Raw genomic sequence first — 14,978 nt, forward strand, 5'->3', positions numbered from 1 at the left:
AAGTATAAGCAAATGTTCCGTGTTGCAAAACTACTTTTTATCGGATGAAAATCGTATAAATTATAAATGAGAAACGAACGGACTTTACACACTCGACGATACATCTTAAAAGCTGAATACATAATAAAAATAGATTGTAACGATTGATTCGTATTAACGAGGAATAGATATTTGTGTACTCGTCGAACAAATATTCTGGCGTCACTGAAAAATCAATTTATGATTGCAAACGTTATCGACAATTTTCTGATTGTTCTCACGTTCCACCGGATCGCAAATAAATCTGTAGTTGATTACGCGATTGACAAACACCGGCATTGTTCGTGTTTCCACCGTTGGAAATCAATTTTGTTCGCGCGCATAACGAACAGAGTTACTTAAAACAGAGTTATTATTATGTTGTGTCGGTTATTACGGTGGAAACCGAAGTTTTAATGCTTGTTGTTGAACTTCTGCCATTAACGAAATACACAGAACGAACACTCGAACGATTATATCAACGACAATTAACATAAAAGTTCAACATTCGAGGTAAAAATTTATTTCGGTTTAAAACGAATTTCAACCATCTCCGCTTAATATTCAAATACAAATTCTATCCGCTTAATGCTTACATCTGAAAAAAGACGATAAATAATTAAAACTAATATCTTTCCCGATCTAATTTTCCATAAACGTTAAAATAACAGTCGTTTAAATATTAATTTACCCTTCGATGTTGTTACCTCGATCGTGGCCACGCGGAACGACGAGCAGAAATTACACGGTTTCGTTGAACAAAAAAAAAGAAGAAAAAAAGAAAAATGACGCGGTAGAAATACACACTTGCTTCCGACAATTTTTGCTATCTTTATTCGGTAGAATGCTATAACCCGTCACAGTTCCTGAAACCACCTTGCATTCTCATTTCCTCCGAATGGAGTTTAACGTTAAAAAGGAGGGGGAAAAGAAGAGGGAAAAAAAAAAGAAGGAACACGTGAGCTCTCTTTTAATTATAGCCTACTTAATTAATGCTTAACCAGTTCTCATTTCACGCACGTCTACGTAGATCCGCAAGGCGAAGTCGTTTAACACATTTCACAAGTTCCTAACTGAATGTGCTACTAGGCACACCACGTCTGTAGTCCAAATAAGACGCCGCTGCGAGGACGCGACTTTTCCGAGCAGCTACGTCAACGCCACTAAGCGTTTCGAAGGTTGAATCGATTGGCCATTTTAACACGTTTCACGAACAACTTTAGTAATCGTATCAAAAAACAATCGATATTCGGTCGCCAGGTACCCGTATTCTTTTCTTCGTAGAACGTCCTTCGAGTTGTTACTGGATCGGAGTCGGGTTGTCACAGTCCGAAGGACAGGTAGGTGAAATTCGATCGCTCTTATCACAGCTCGATTTTGTATGCATTCGGGTCGACGGTTAGGTACAGATATTATTTATTATACATACAACTAGTATATATTTCTGCAAATGGGAATACGTACACTTTGGTAGTTTTTAAAATATTAGAATGTTCGAAAGGTCATTTCGTCTTTTTGTTTTCTTTTGGTGAAAATGAAACACGATTTTTTAGAACGTACAAACATTTTATTAAATTATATATTCTACATTTTGGAAAAGGAAATGACTATTTACATTTTCATATTTGTACTCGATGCCACTATTCACGAGAGAAAAGTACACTTTTAAAAAACAAAAATACTATTTATTTTATATTCAATATCCTACATTTTATATTCGATGTTTATTTCTTTCGTCGATATATTTCCATCCAATTACTCGGTATAATTCGAACACGTTCGTGTCGGGTATAATTGTCATTCTAAGAAGCTCTCTGGTAAGATTAGAATTTAAGCTAGGGTATAGTCTTGCAACGATAAAGTAAAGAATATACATTTTTTACTCTCCTGGTAGAGTTCGATAACTCATTAGTAATCTGTTCATAGATAACGGCACTGCTCGCTCAATGGCCGCTGTTCCTCGAAACGGTGGGGGTAACATTGTAACAATCCGTTGGGCAAAATTTCTAACGACTCGAAGGACGTTACTGTACCTCGGAGCCGCGTTAGACGAGCACTTTTTACGCTGCACGAACAACACGATGCGCAGCGTAAAAGAAAAAACGCTCGTCTAACTCGGGCCTTGGCGAGGAATATTAGCGAGCGAGCATCGATTTGTTTCGCTTCTGTACACGTTCATTGTTCCGTTGATTTGCTGCGTAATATTTCGTCGTCGCCGTTGCAACGCGTGCCGTTTCTAACGGTACAGTCCAAAGTGTGTGCAGTTTAAACGTTTCTTATTTTATATGAAACTGAAGCGATAATACGTTTCATTGAATTAATAATCACGTTTTGGTAACTTAGCGTCGACACATTGGAAAAAGCGTTACTCGTATAATAATATTACTTTACACAAGTGATATAATAATATTATATTACTTATACATTACTTGTATAATAATCACGTTTGGGTAACTTGGATAAATAGTCGACACATTGGAAAAACGGAGCGTTACTTATGGTATTATTATTAATCGATTCTGAAACCTCCCTCGCGAATCAAATTGTATTGGATTGTTTCGTTCTCCAATATGGTGAATACATAATTTAATAAAATGTTTGCACGCTCTAAAAAAATCGCGTTTCATTCTCACCGAGAAAACGAAATGATTTTCCGAACGACCCAATACAAATACGATATATTACAGGAAGAAGGAAAGATCGGTCTCGAGTTAAGAAAAATCTGATACCATAAGTATGAGTAACGTGGACAGTCTCGAGCAATATTTCCTTACTTGCAAACCTTACGAAGGCTGACTAAGACATCTGATCCAACACGACTCGCAGCTCCTCTCGTGATCGATCTTTCTTTCTTTCTGCGACGCATCTCGTCTATAATCTTCGTTTCAAAGTTTAATAAAAATTGAACAAATTTATATCTGTTCCTTTATGAAAATATGCTCGCGTGCCTATTTACGTTACGAATAAGAGCGCGCTTATACAGGAGTTAACTATCTCGACTATTTATCAGTCGCACAAATAATTCACATACCGGTTCTTGTCGGGTAATTTATATTTACTTTAAATCGGTAGCTTGGCAGACCCCCGCGCGCCTATTTTTGTTACAAACATGCGCTTATTTAAGGGTTAATTATCTCGACTATTTATCAGTTACAAAAATAATTCACATACTGGTGCATTTCGAGTAATTTACATTTATTTTCGATTTAATTTCGTTTAAACATCTTATTGGCACACACGCAGTTTAATCACGTTTTTTTTTATAATTTACCTACCGTCTACCGGAACGAGGAATTTACAAAGAATTTACAACTTAAAGATAATAAATACTCCCAGACATTCGTACTATCGTATTTGACATCGTGTCGCAATCAACTCTTCGTTAATGTTTAACCAGCAAAATCTGTCAAATTGTTGTAAACATGTTTCGAAGTTATTATGCTTTTCTCTACTGCCCTGAAATACTTGCCAAGTAATATGTATCTATATTAATTAATATGCCGTCAAATGTGGACTTATTTTTTCCAATAGCCAAGGCAATAAAATGTAAGCACTTCTTGTACGTGTTTTTTCTTAACAATATTAGCATTTTGCTGGCAAACTGACGAAAGAATATGCAGAAGAAACGAAGTCCTTGAATTTTTTCGCACTTCGTTTAAACTTCTGTGTAACGTGCCTCAGTTGTTAACCAGTGAATTAGCGATACGTCATGCGGATATGTATTATTATTACAAACGTCACGTATCTTTACACGAATAGGTATACCGAAGACAATTATCTGCCAAGGTTGGGAAACGAGCTATGCATGCAACGCTATTAATTAAATATCCTTATTAAAAAAAAAAAAAAAAGAAACTGCAGATGGAAGATTTTATTAAATACCCATACTTTGCTGACAATGAGCAAAGATAACGAACATTTTCTATAAGCTTCGTTACATACTTTGCGTGTTACGCACCAAACAAGATGAATCACATGACCTCAGAGGGAAGTGTAAAAATACCTTTTGTTATTTATTTATTTAAGATTCTTTCGTGTCGTTAGAAACTTATACGGAGGAAACGTTTAAAAGAAAATGTTTCTCCTCTAAAACAGAAAAAAATCTCTTCCCGAAACATTTACCGAAATACTTTTCGAGATTTTAAGATCACGATCAATTTTATTTAAATAAGTCAATATTCATTATTCTGATCCTAATTTATATCAATTAAATCATAAACGATACATTGTGCTTACACTGCCTGTCCAAGACGAAAGATGCTTATTTATCTTACTACGGTACAAATGTAATAAATTAGGGAATATGTTATTGAATCGATTCCATTAACAACGACATCTAGATACGTTCGTTATGGTTCTTATTAAATTTCGAATAAATTAATTTCTCTCCAAAGAAGTTTCCCGAATTTATTTTCATATCGAGGAAACAGCGCTGGGAAATCACACAATGCACGAACAATAAACGAAACACGATTGTTTCTGAACCGGTACAAGTCCACTTATTGGAGCTCGTCGAAAAGGAATGGGAAAAATGTCTTGCCCGGTTGTTTTCTACGCCCGATTGCTCGGTGGAGGTTGTCGATAGAGTGAATATAGTATATCGTAGATAAGTTATCCATTTTTCGCGTATCTCGCTCCGTGGCGATTCGCGTGCGTCCTAATGCCAAGTTCGCGACTATCCTGAGCAATCGTCGAGCGAGCGGCTTGTTTCCTCGTGTGTACGCAGGGCAAGCAGCGTCGAGTTACGTCGCAACGTGAGATGATTTATTGCAGCTAATCGGCTCTCGGAACTCAGCCATGTCGAGTGAGTCATCATTAGGAAATACCAGCCTCGAAGTAATTAAACAAAATATCGACGATGCACCGGTATCGATATTCGGACGATTCTTCCGCGAGACCGTGGAGATCGCGGATGATTAAAGATTAAACCGTCCATTTCCAATATATTTGCATCGTGTTCCGTAACGGTTTAAAGGATCGTGATAATATTAACGTCGAACGAGCACTTCCCGACGTTACTCGAAAACGTAAAGAGCAGCTGCACATTTGCCGCCAATCTACGTATTACAATACCCAGAGTGTACAAACGTAAGTGGGTACTTGGACAAAGGGCGATTTTACGCGAAAAATCAACGAATGATACAGGAATCGCGTTATTTGCTCGCGAGTGTATTTTTAGAAATATCGATTTTGCAAGTACGCGCCGTCGACACGTTATCGACTAAGCCTACACCGAAATGAATCTTTGTTCGCTGTTTAATACTCGGTAACTATTAGGCTGTTCGAAAAGTCGTTTCGTTTTTTTTTTTTTTTTTTGTGAAAATGAAACACGATTTTTTTTCGAGAAAGGCTTTCGGCGCGTTCCACAACCGCTGTTAATAATATTCCTGTTACGAGTACAATTATCGTAAACACTCGACGGATAACGAAATCGTTATCCACGATGTTACTTTGAAGGCGGAGCTGCTCGGTCGCTAACTGAAAATCCGTCACAGGAGAAACGAATACGTCACGTCCCGTGAAAGAAGTACGCCCGAGACACTCCTACGGGAGAAATAAGTGTAAAACAATTGGTGACGAAAGAGAGTGGACAACGGGGATAAAATCGCAAAGAATGCCAAGGGAAGAGTATACTGTAACGACTACACTTTCAAACATCCTTGACTTCCTTATAAGCTGGCACGCGGGAAGTTACATAATAAGCCTTTGAATCTATGCGGCTAAGCGGATAGACAGGTAAAAACGGTACAGCATGAAAAACGAGAGTACACGCTGATCCACGGACGGAGATTTTAATCTGGTACGCGATTGCATCTTCGCGGCACGCCCGATACGAAGACATTAACTTGACCGATTACATCGACCAAATTGATACGTTTTTCCATACAACTTCCTCAATTTGTTCCTTTGTCGATTACCAGCTAGCGAGTAACGTGTTATTTTACCCGTACAGATATATAATCGGATAATATGTGGTAATTTTATAGCGAATTTCAAGTACACGCAATGGCGGTTCGGTGTTACTTATTTATGCAAAAATGCGTAACACGTACATAATCACGTTTTTCTCATCGATAAAATCGCCGATAGCTTCGTGAACTTACGTTACAACAATTTAACCAACAGTTTGCACGCTTACCTCGAACCCCCTAATTTTGGACACGTGTTTTTAATATCGCTACCTTCGTGTCGTAATTTCATTAACTTCTCGGTAAGTTTCATCTTTGTAATAATTTCCTTCACATTATTGATTCAAATTTTAAGCAGAATTTTGTTAGCTATCAAATCACACCTTGCCTGTTTTTTTTTCTTTGTAGTAAGAAACAATTCGTAGACATTTGTAAAAATTATTGCAATCGTTTCGAACGTTGGAAATACTCCGTGGTGGAAAACACGTCGCATCAACGATGCTGCACGCAAACCTTGGTTGCATTCAGGTCTGTGACAAGACAAAGGTGAAAGTGGTATTAGCCCTTGGGTGCCCTTAAAAATACTAAAATAAATCGTTAACCCTCAAAATTAATTCAACTATTTTAACACTTTAACGTCTACATGGTACCTGAAATTAATTTTCACCAACTTTCCATTCTATATCTTTTTTTTTTCAAAAAATTCGAAATCAAAATTTCTTCACAATAATAATATAAAACACACATGTACCTGTATCAAGAATGAACAAAATTCGATTCGAATAAAATCGACGTACAGCGATTTATCCGTGACGTTGATTCGACTGTACGTATTTCACTTTTCGAATTAAATTCTAATTTTGATTCAACGAGTCACGGATACGAATTTCGTCACTTTTTCTTCGAAAGCTTTAAACGTATACGAATTTTGTACGCCTCTGGCTCGTATCTATTGCGAAGCGAATGGACGAAGGGCATTACGTTCCAGTGTCGCCTCGGGCGCCGAAATACCTAGACACGGGCCTGGATGTATTCACGCGAGTCACGAATCCGCAAAACAACAGTAGACAGGGAACGAAGAGGCAGGCAGAGTCAGGTGACGCGTGTTAATGGATTGCGCAAGAAACATTGCGGTTGCGCGTCGATACTGGATAGACTGCATGCTTCTAACGCACTCGACCACATTTGCCAACGATCACGGAATACTTCTTCTAACTTGACCTCGTTAACGGACCGCAGGTCCTCCCAAGATACTTGCGTTCGCGTGATTCGACCGGTGTGCCAGGGTAAATCGCAAGAAATTCCCGGAAATATTGGGTTACTGCCGAGATTCTTGCGGATTTCTTTTCGAAACTGGAATATCGTGTTTAGCTTCTTAGCCGCGTGAAAAAGTTCCACGATCGTTTCAACAATTAGACAACAATTATTTCGTAAAGAGGTTGTTCTTTAGGAACACCGAACGCAAGGTACTACCTATTTCGATGATTATGATTATGTCGATGATTAGGTTTGTTCCAAAACCTCGGGTAAGTTGTGCGAAAATTTGAAAATTCTACGAGAAAATGTTTTGAAGAAAAATTATGTATATTGGTAGAAGAGGATTCGGAAGAAAAAAATATTTGTAAATAAAACGTTTGGCTTTGTTTGCAATTTTATGTGACACTATATTGCAAATAACACCGTTGAATTGAAATTTGTTGTTTTCTCTTTTTGTTTTGTTTTGAGAATGCACATAGGAAGGACATACACTTATGTACATTGAAAAATATATGGTTCCATTTGAAAAAAATTCGTGACCTTAAAATGTCCTTTATATTTTTGTATACGAAAAAGAAAATTAAATCAAGAAGAGTGTACCTCGAAACAACTGAATTGCATTTGGTAACATTTTTTGATATCACAAATATTTTAGACAATATTCCTTTGTAGCACTTTGTGCGTTCTGCCCTGTGCATTACATTTTATGGACAACAATAGAAAGGCAAGGATGATGGACGACTTTGATTGTGTAAAACAAACTATTTCTAAACTTGTAGCCTTTCTGTCAGGTACACGCTCTGTTTCCGTTTTATTTCGTTGTTTCAAAGACCATTTCATCCTTTACGTGTGGTTCGACGCATGGTAAATTTTTATCCTAGTTTTCCTTTTTGCTTGAAAAATACTGCGCGAGCATCGATCAAAATTCAAACGTGGGCCGAATAAACACGTCCATCGCTCCGAAAGGATTAATAAGACTGAAAGATTGCAGAATACCATAAAAGGTATGGTCTACTATTTGGACTGGGAACCCTCGGTCATTGAGCTTGTATCGTAAACAAATACTATAACTAATATTAGTTGTGCGTTAAAATAAAAAATATAGATACGTACTCTGCCGAAAGTAAATACGGAATTATGTTTCTGGGCACGTGGATGTTGGGAAGTTTTACCAAATACTTAATTGATACAACGCATTGAAAATATGAACCTTTTAAGCACCGAATAATTCAAAATGATTATTACTCCGTACGAGATAATTTCGGAACTTTTTCACGTAAAAATGAGTAGGTATCGTAGTACAAATCACTTCGTCAATAATTTATTTTCCTTCAACGAATTATATTTTACGCATCGGAGAGGAGATTTTTATTCATTTATAATTGCACGACGCAGTTTGTGGTCCTCCATGAAACATGGTTCCTTTTAAAATATTCACTAATACGAAGACTTGGTTTCCGCCTACAGATATCACAGTGGTAGTCAAACAGTGTTTCCTCTCTTAATATTGCAATTACAATAGATATATCGGGCAATCTAAACTGCGCATTTTTCTTTCTTTGTTTCAACGAATTGTACCCAATTTTTTTTATCAAGTCTTCCATCCCCATTGAATGGTAGTCGATGGAAAATTTCTTATAAAAATAAAATAGTTCTTCCATGCAAGTTGAGAGGTTTACAACACAGACGAAACTCATTACGAATTTTGAATTTTTCAGGGAAATGGAAAAGGTTTTCTAACTTCTTTAATATTTGGTAAATCCATTTAAGAGAAAATTTTCTATCGAGTGCACGGTACGAGAACTTCGTTAAATAAAATATCGAATTTTTTCTCGCTTCGATTAAAATCGTTTCACCGATTAACCTTTCAATTTTAATATTTGAGGTAGCTATACGCGTACCTTAATATTTTTGAAACTCGATACTCTATTGAATCTTGCCGTGCAATTCTGAATATTAAATTTAAAGAAAGAAGGTTGGCCACGTACGTGTATACCACCGAAACTTCGACACAATATAACATTCGACGAACACAGCTTCGTTTCGAAACTAACGAGAAATCCACTCGGTTGATATTATTTGAACCTTTAGAAACTGTTAACTCAATTTTCAAACTTTTAGACAGGGTTGTTTTTGTTAGGAAGCCCTCAATTACCAATTAGTTAGCTCCCCAATTACTGGACAAACATCAAACGTTATACGAAGCCCTCGGTTCTCTGTTTAATGATTCTGTATACGGTATTATAAGAATTCGTTACACACGTGTTCGAATTACACACTGGCCGGAGCAGAAACAGAACGCTATCAGGAATATCTCGACATTCGGAAATAAAGGATTAAAGTATTGGATACCTCATCGAACTCTATCGTAATCTTAACATCTTATCCTCCATAGATATCTACCACTGTTACCTTTTACCATCGTATTTGTGCACACGATATCATAAACAAATATATCCTACCGGGCATCTATTATTCGATACGATCATTTCGGTATCAAGTAGAGGAAACTAGAACAATTTTCTAACGGTAAAAACTTTTTTATCTGTGTCCCCGAAATATTAAAAGAATAAATATCAAATAGTAATCTTGCGACTCGATCAAATGGTAATTGCAGAAAATAAGTATACTTTATTTACATACATATAACGACGTTCCGGCTTAACGTAAAGTACACTCCTCGTGTGCAACGAAAATTATTTTATAAAAGCATTTCAAACGTGTATACACGAACGTGATACCACCACAATTGTGTACGAATAATATAGACTTTATCTACTAAACCAACATTTAGATTATTGTAATTCACTGTTTTCCAGTCATAGTTGCTCAAATAAACTAGCAAATATATAATACCGTAATAATAATTCCAATTTTGTGGTACTGTTAGTAAATTTCACAATGATCTACCAATTTTGTGATAATCTAGTACGATTTGGTGAGAATTGGTTTTTCAATCAAAATGAATAATTCCGTTTTATAATAGGATATTCGACCTTTCGATATTTCGGTAACATTTTCGATCCTCTTGGGTAAATTAATGCGAGTGATCTAAGAGTGAAAAACAGCGGTGTGATTCGCTTTAAGAAGATTTACCCTTTACGACAACAGCTCTTCGACCTAAGCTGTCTCAAGAGCGAAAACACTGAATCTATATTTTTTACATTTTCTTAAACTTAAACATTCTAAGAATATTGTCTCGAAATATTAAGACGAAGTTCTCCGGTCGTTACTCGACACTAAAACCTTCCAATCCTCGAACTTTAATCACACTTTTCTCGAAACAGGTTTTCCCAAACTGGCGGGTAACTTTTCTCCGAAACTACTTATCTGATTGACTTGATATTTGAACCGTATATTCACAATAGGACACTCTCTTCTCTAAAAGTTCCTTTCTCTCAAAAAGCTTGTCGTTCCTGACAAATTGATTCATTCATCCTTTAAAAATTCTAATCTTCGATCAATTCTAACCGTTAGAACCAACAAAATCAATCTCACAGTACAACCACGAGATTCGAGTAACGAACAAGGACGAGGACACTTACGAGACTTAAATCTTCTCAACGCGTTCCCATCGTTCCATAAAAATGAGCAAAGTCATTGTTCGTGGCACTTTTAATACGTGTACGAAAACTTCGTATGAGATGTTCCTTTGGTCGTAAAAAATTCCCAAAAATTCATTCGAAGTGCGTTCTCCCTATCCGTAGATGGAGATACACTCCCGATAGGTTTGAACAGAGAGCAGTCGCGTATTTCGCGTTTCGTTCTGTCGCTATTTAGACACCGTTCGACGAAACGACGTTCACAGTCAAACGGATTGCACTCTTACCGAGCTGGATATCACCGATAATCCCCACGAGCATTGAACGTGTTAAGCGGCGTAAAAAATTAGAGGCATCCCGTGATAATTCGCGCGACCCAGATACAGATGTTCAACAAGGCAGAAGAAACCAGTCGCAGGATCCAGGAAACGTTCGCCCGGGCGATGCTGGTCGTAAAGTTTCCACGGCGGTTCATCGTATAAAACATTCCCCGGGAACAAAAATAGTGTCGGTCTCCTTTTGCCCGGTAAGGAAAAAGTTGTTTTGACGTTACGTCGTTTCTTTCGGGCCGGTAGTACCCCGAGATCTTTGCTTATTCCGGAATACCGGTTGCGCGCGGTGCTAGGGGCCATTTTTCTGAAAAATGTGACTTTACGGACGCGAGAAAGTTAAAGCGTCTTGAGAGAGGTGGCACACCGCGGCAGCCACCGTCGATGTGTCGGTAGACCGGCTGGGAAACGAGTTTTATAATCGACATTTATTGACACCGAAAAATCCGACGTTGCCCTTCGATGGAATTCACCACGCTTTCGGTGCGAATAGTTAATCGCGCGAGTCAAAGACATTTCGATGTTTTCGCTCGGGATACGTTCGCGAGCTTGGGGAACGCTTGGTAAGGAAATTGTTCGGTGAGATTGTTCAGAAATTTAATTTCATTTATTCGAACGAAATACGATCGATAAAAGCAACGTACATCGACCGATTCGCAATCTTTGTCCGATCGAATTCAATTTTCATTTGTTTATTGCCAAGTATTTAATTCTACGATACTAATTCTAATTTTTATCCAACGAGTAAAAATGTCTCTTTTGGTAATTGTCACATTTCTGATTCGAATAACATTTATCGTTGTTGCATTCGTTACTTTTAGTAGCGAAATAGTGGTAACATTGTCGCATATTTATCTCGATAGTACAGAGTGTCGGTTGTTCACAGATGGTCGTAGTTGGCGCTTTTTATAATTACAAGAGAAGACAAGTAAGATAAAAGCTAAAAGGGGTATTTTCCACTCCGGTGGCAGTGGAATTAAAAGAGCGATTACTCGGGAATTTTTGCAAGTCCCTGTACACTGCCCGTAACAATTAAAAGATCTCGGGGAACTAATTATATTCGAGGGAACTAATCAACGATCGCGTATCCGAACGGAGCAAAGCGCTATACATTTAACACTTCGTTTTCCAAAATGGAGAATGTATAATTCAATAAAACAATAATACGCTCGAAAAAAATCGTGTTTCATTTTCTCGTGTTTTTATCTGTATCCAAACGAAAACCAACCCTGAAATCTAGAAACCGTTAAATACCGAAGGTTCGTCGCGTCGCGAACAATTTTCAAAATATCGCAATTCTCCGTATATTATCTTCACCGATGTATTTTTAATTTAAAAAAAAAAACACGACTAAACATCGTTCCGAACGCGTGGAATAAAAACACATTTCGCAAATCACGAACCGAGTCGATTGCGCAAACCGATGGAGGAGGTTTGGTACGATGGTAAGAATTCGCGGGTGGCGCGCGGGCGTTACCTGTAATTTGCGCAACGACTAATGCACATTCTCGGTAACGGACGAGTTCTAAACGACGACGCCCCCGAGTATGCGCCGTTGCGTGTCGATTTCGCAATAGTTGCGCGTGCGCGGTCAATAACGAGGGGACTCGCCGCGGCCGCGTTGTAAACGCGGCTTAAACTCGACGAACACGATGACCCGTGCCGTGAATCGTCGACACCGAGAGTGCAGCCTCGAATGCCAAGGACCGAGGAGGTCAATGTTGCAACGTCGGTTTCAACGACCGACTTTTACAGAGCCCGCGCGATACACCACGGCCGAGAAACAAATTGGCGATGTCGTGGCGCGCGCTCGCCTCCTCGAATCTTGATTTACACGTAACGCCGCGCTCAGCTGATCGCGGACGGCCATTGGCCTTTGCACCGCGCCGCGAGAACTGTCCTCCGGTTAACACCGAGACACGATCGCTCTACCCTGCGAAACGATACGAGACGACCGAAGCTAAAAATATATCAATTAGATATCCACTCACCGTGAAACTCGACTGCGGAGTTATTTGCATTTTTCACCACTGGTTGAACAAACTACGCGCGTCGGGGTATTAAAAGGACGGGACATTTCTCAACCCTCCGTGCCCCAAAGAGTCAACCCACTCGTGCACGCTCGTATTTCTCCTTCGATCGTCCATCACTTCCGTATTATTCTTCCAATCTGTACGCAACAAAGCGTTTCTTATCTCGCCTAGTCGTTAACAAGACTATGATATACTCCTTCGCGCAGTTTGCCCGATACAGCTTGTCTATCTTGCGCGATGAAAGCTGTAAGTGTATCGAGTCCAAAAAGACTCCTAGGTTATAATGGATCCTAGGTTTAATTTAAAAAAAGAAAACCTCGCTCGTCTAATCGTTAATACAACAGATTTGGTACCCTGTTCATCGGTTTGATTCACACTTATTTTTAGAAATGAACCGTTAAGAGTAAATTTGTCCAAAGCTCGCAATAATCGACGACAGGCTAGTTTCGTTCGAGTCACATTTTCCCTCTTTCCAGGAATATCGCTTGCCCTTCGAGTTGGAATATTTTCAAATCGCGTTGCACGATCGTCTATGTTCGAACGTGAGAAACGTTCACTTCTGTTAATTAAGTCGCGCAGAAATTCACTCGGTAATGAGTTACTGCATACACCGTTGTCCCACTTTTAAAATTACTTCGCCGGACATTTTTTCATCTCGCCCTCTCGGGCAGTATTCCGCAAAGTACCTGCGAATTGATTCCAAGTGGAATGAATCGAGGAGACTGTACCGTCTTGTCTTCTAATTTGCATCTGACCCAGTCTCAGCTGATCGTAAGTGGACGTTGGCCTCTAAACGAGTCTGCAGATGTTTCTTCCACGAAGGTCCGTGCACGTACAGGGTCGATAACATTTTTTTTTATTAATAAAGAAAGAAAGACGAATGAACTTCGAGGATACGGTTTACTGTACACTGGATTGCAGGGTGGCTTGAACAATTCTCGCAAGTGCACTCGTTTCTGAGTGCACGTGCAGCGGAGTCGGTCTCGACTGACCAGAAATCAATTTTGTCCTTAATTGTAACGAGTCGTAAATTAAAATACAAACGTACGAGTATAGTGTCAAGTAAAATAAGTACCCAAATGCGTAAAATACAGGGTGCAGTTGGAATGCTATCGTTAAAACCAATCTTCAATAATAGTTGTCGTGCAACGTTCCAGGGCTGATAAATATAGCTTTGAGACGTTTATAAATAGAAATAGAAAGTGCAAAATATTCGATTTGTCCAATACAATATATGCTTGGACAATGTAAATAATGAAAATCAAGAAACACGATTTTTTTCGAGTGTACAAACATTTTACTAAATTCAATATTCTCCATTTTGGAAAACGAAATCACTTTCCGAACAATCCAATAGATAAATTCTCAGTTATGAGACACAAGAGACGTTCGTGTTAATTTTTCTTTCTAGTTCGTTTGGTGATCGGTATCGGCATTAAAGCGGTTGCAATACTCGGTGGAAAAATGGTAAATATTAACACTTAACCCAATAATTCCAACGGATCTCGATTTTATTGGGAAAAGTATCACGCTGGCCCCTCGATAAACGAATACTTTCGCGAGCGGTAATGCGAAATGCCGCGCGGCTACTCGGTGCAACGTATCGGTCGAGTTTTCAACGATTCCAGTTTGTGGAGCACATGTAGATGTCCATCGACCGTAACAAGTTACCCGACTTTTCAGAAACGACCTGTATGCGGGACGATGGTAGAAGAGAAAGCAGAACGGTTCGCGCGCGTGATGAAGGTATAAATTAATACGAGCGTCGCGGCGGTAAATTCAAAAACGGAAGAACAGTGTCGCGGCGATGGGGCAGCAACGTTCCTCGCCGAAGTCGCGTCGCGAATCCGAATGAATAATTTCCCTCGTGAAGCCCACGGAATTGGAAAT

At 38.8% G+C, this 14,978-nt stretch overlaps 1 protein-coding gene across 9 annotated transcripts in view; it reads left to right on the plus strand.

The window, feature by feature from the left end:
* Positions 1 to 14,978, plus strand: part of LOC143153767 (CUGBP Elav-like family member 1-A) — a 529,867-nt gene that overhangs the window by 457,252 nt on the left and 57,637 nt on the right. The window lies entirely within an intron of this gene.

Source organism: Ptiloglossa arizonensis, chromosome 13 (assembly GCF_051014685.1).
Source record: "Ptiloglossa arizonensis isolate GNS036 chromosome 13, iyPtiAriz1_principal, whole genome shotgun sequence".
Lineage (NCBI taxonomy): Eukaryota > Metazoa > Arthropoda > Insecta > Hymenoptera > Colletidae > Ptiloglossa > Ptiloglossa arizonensis.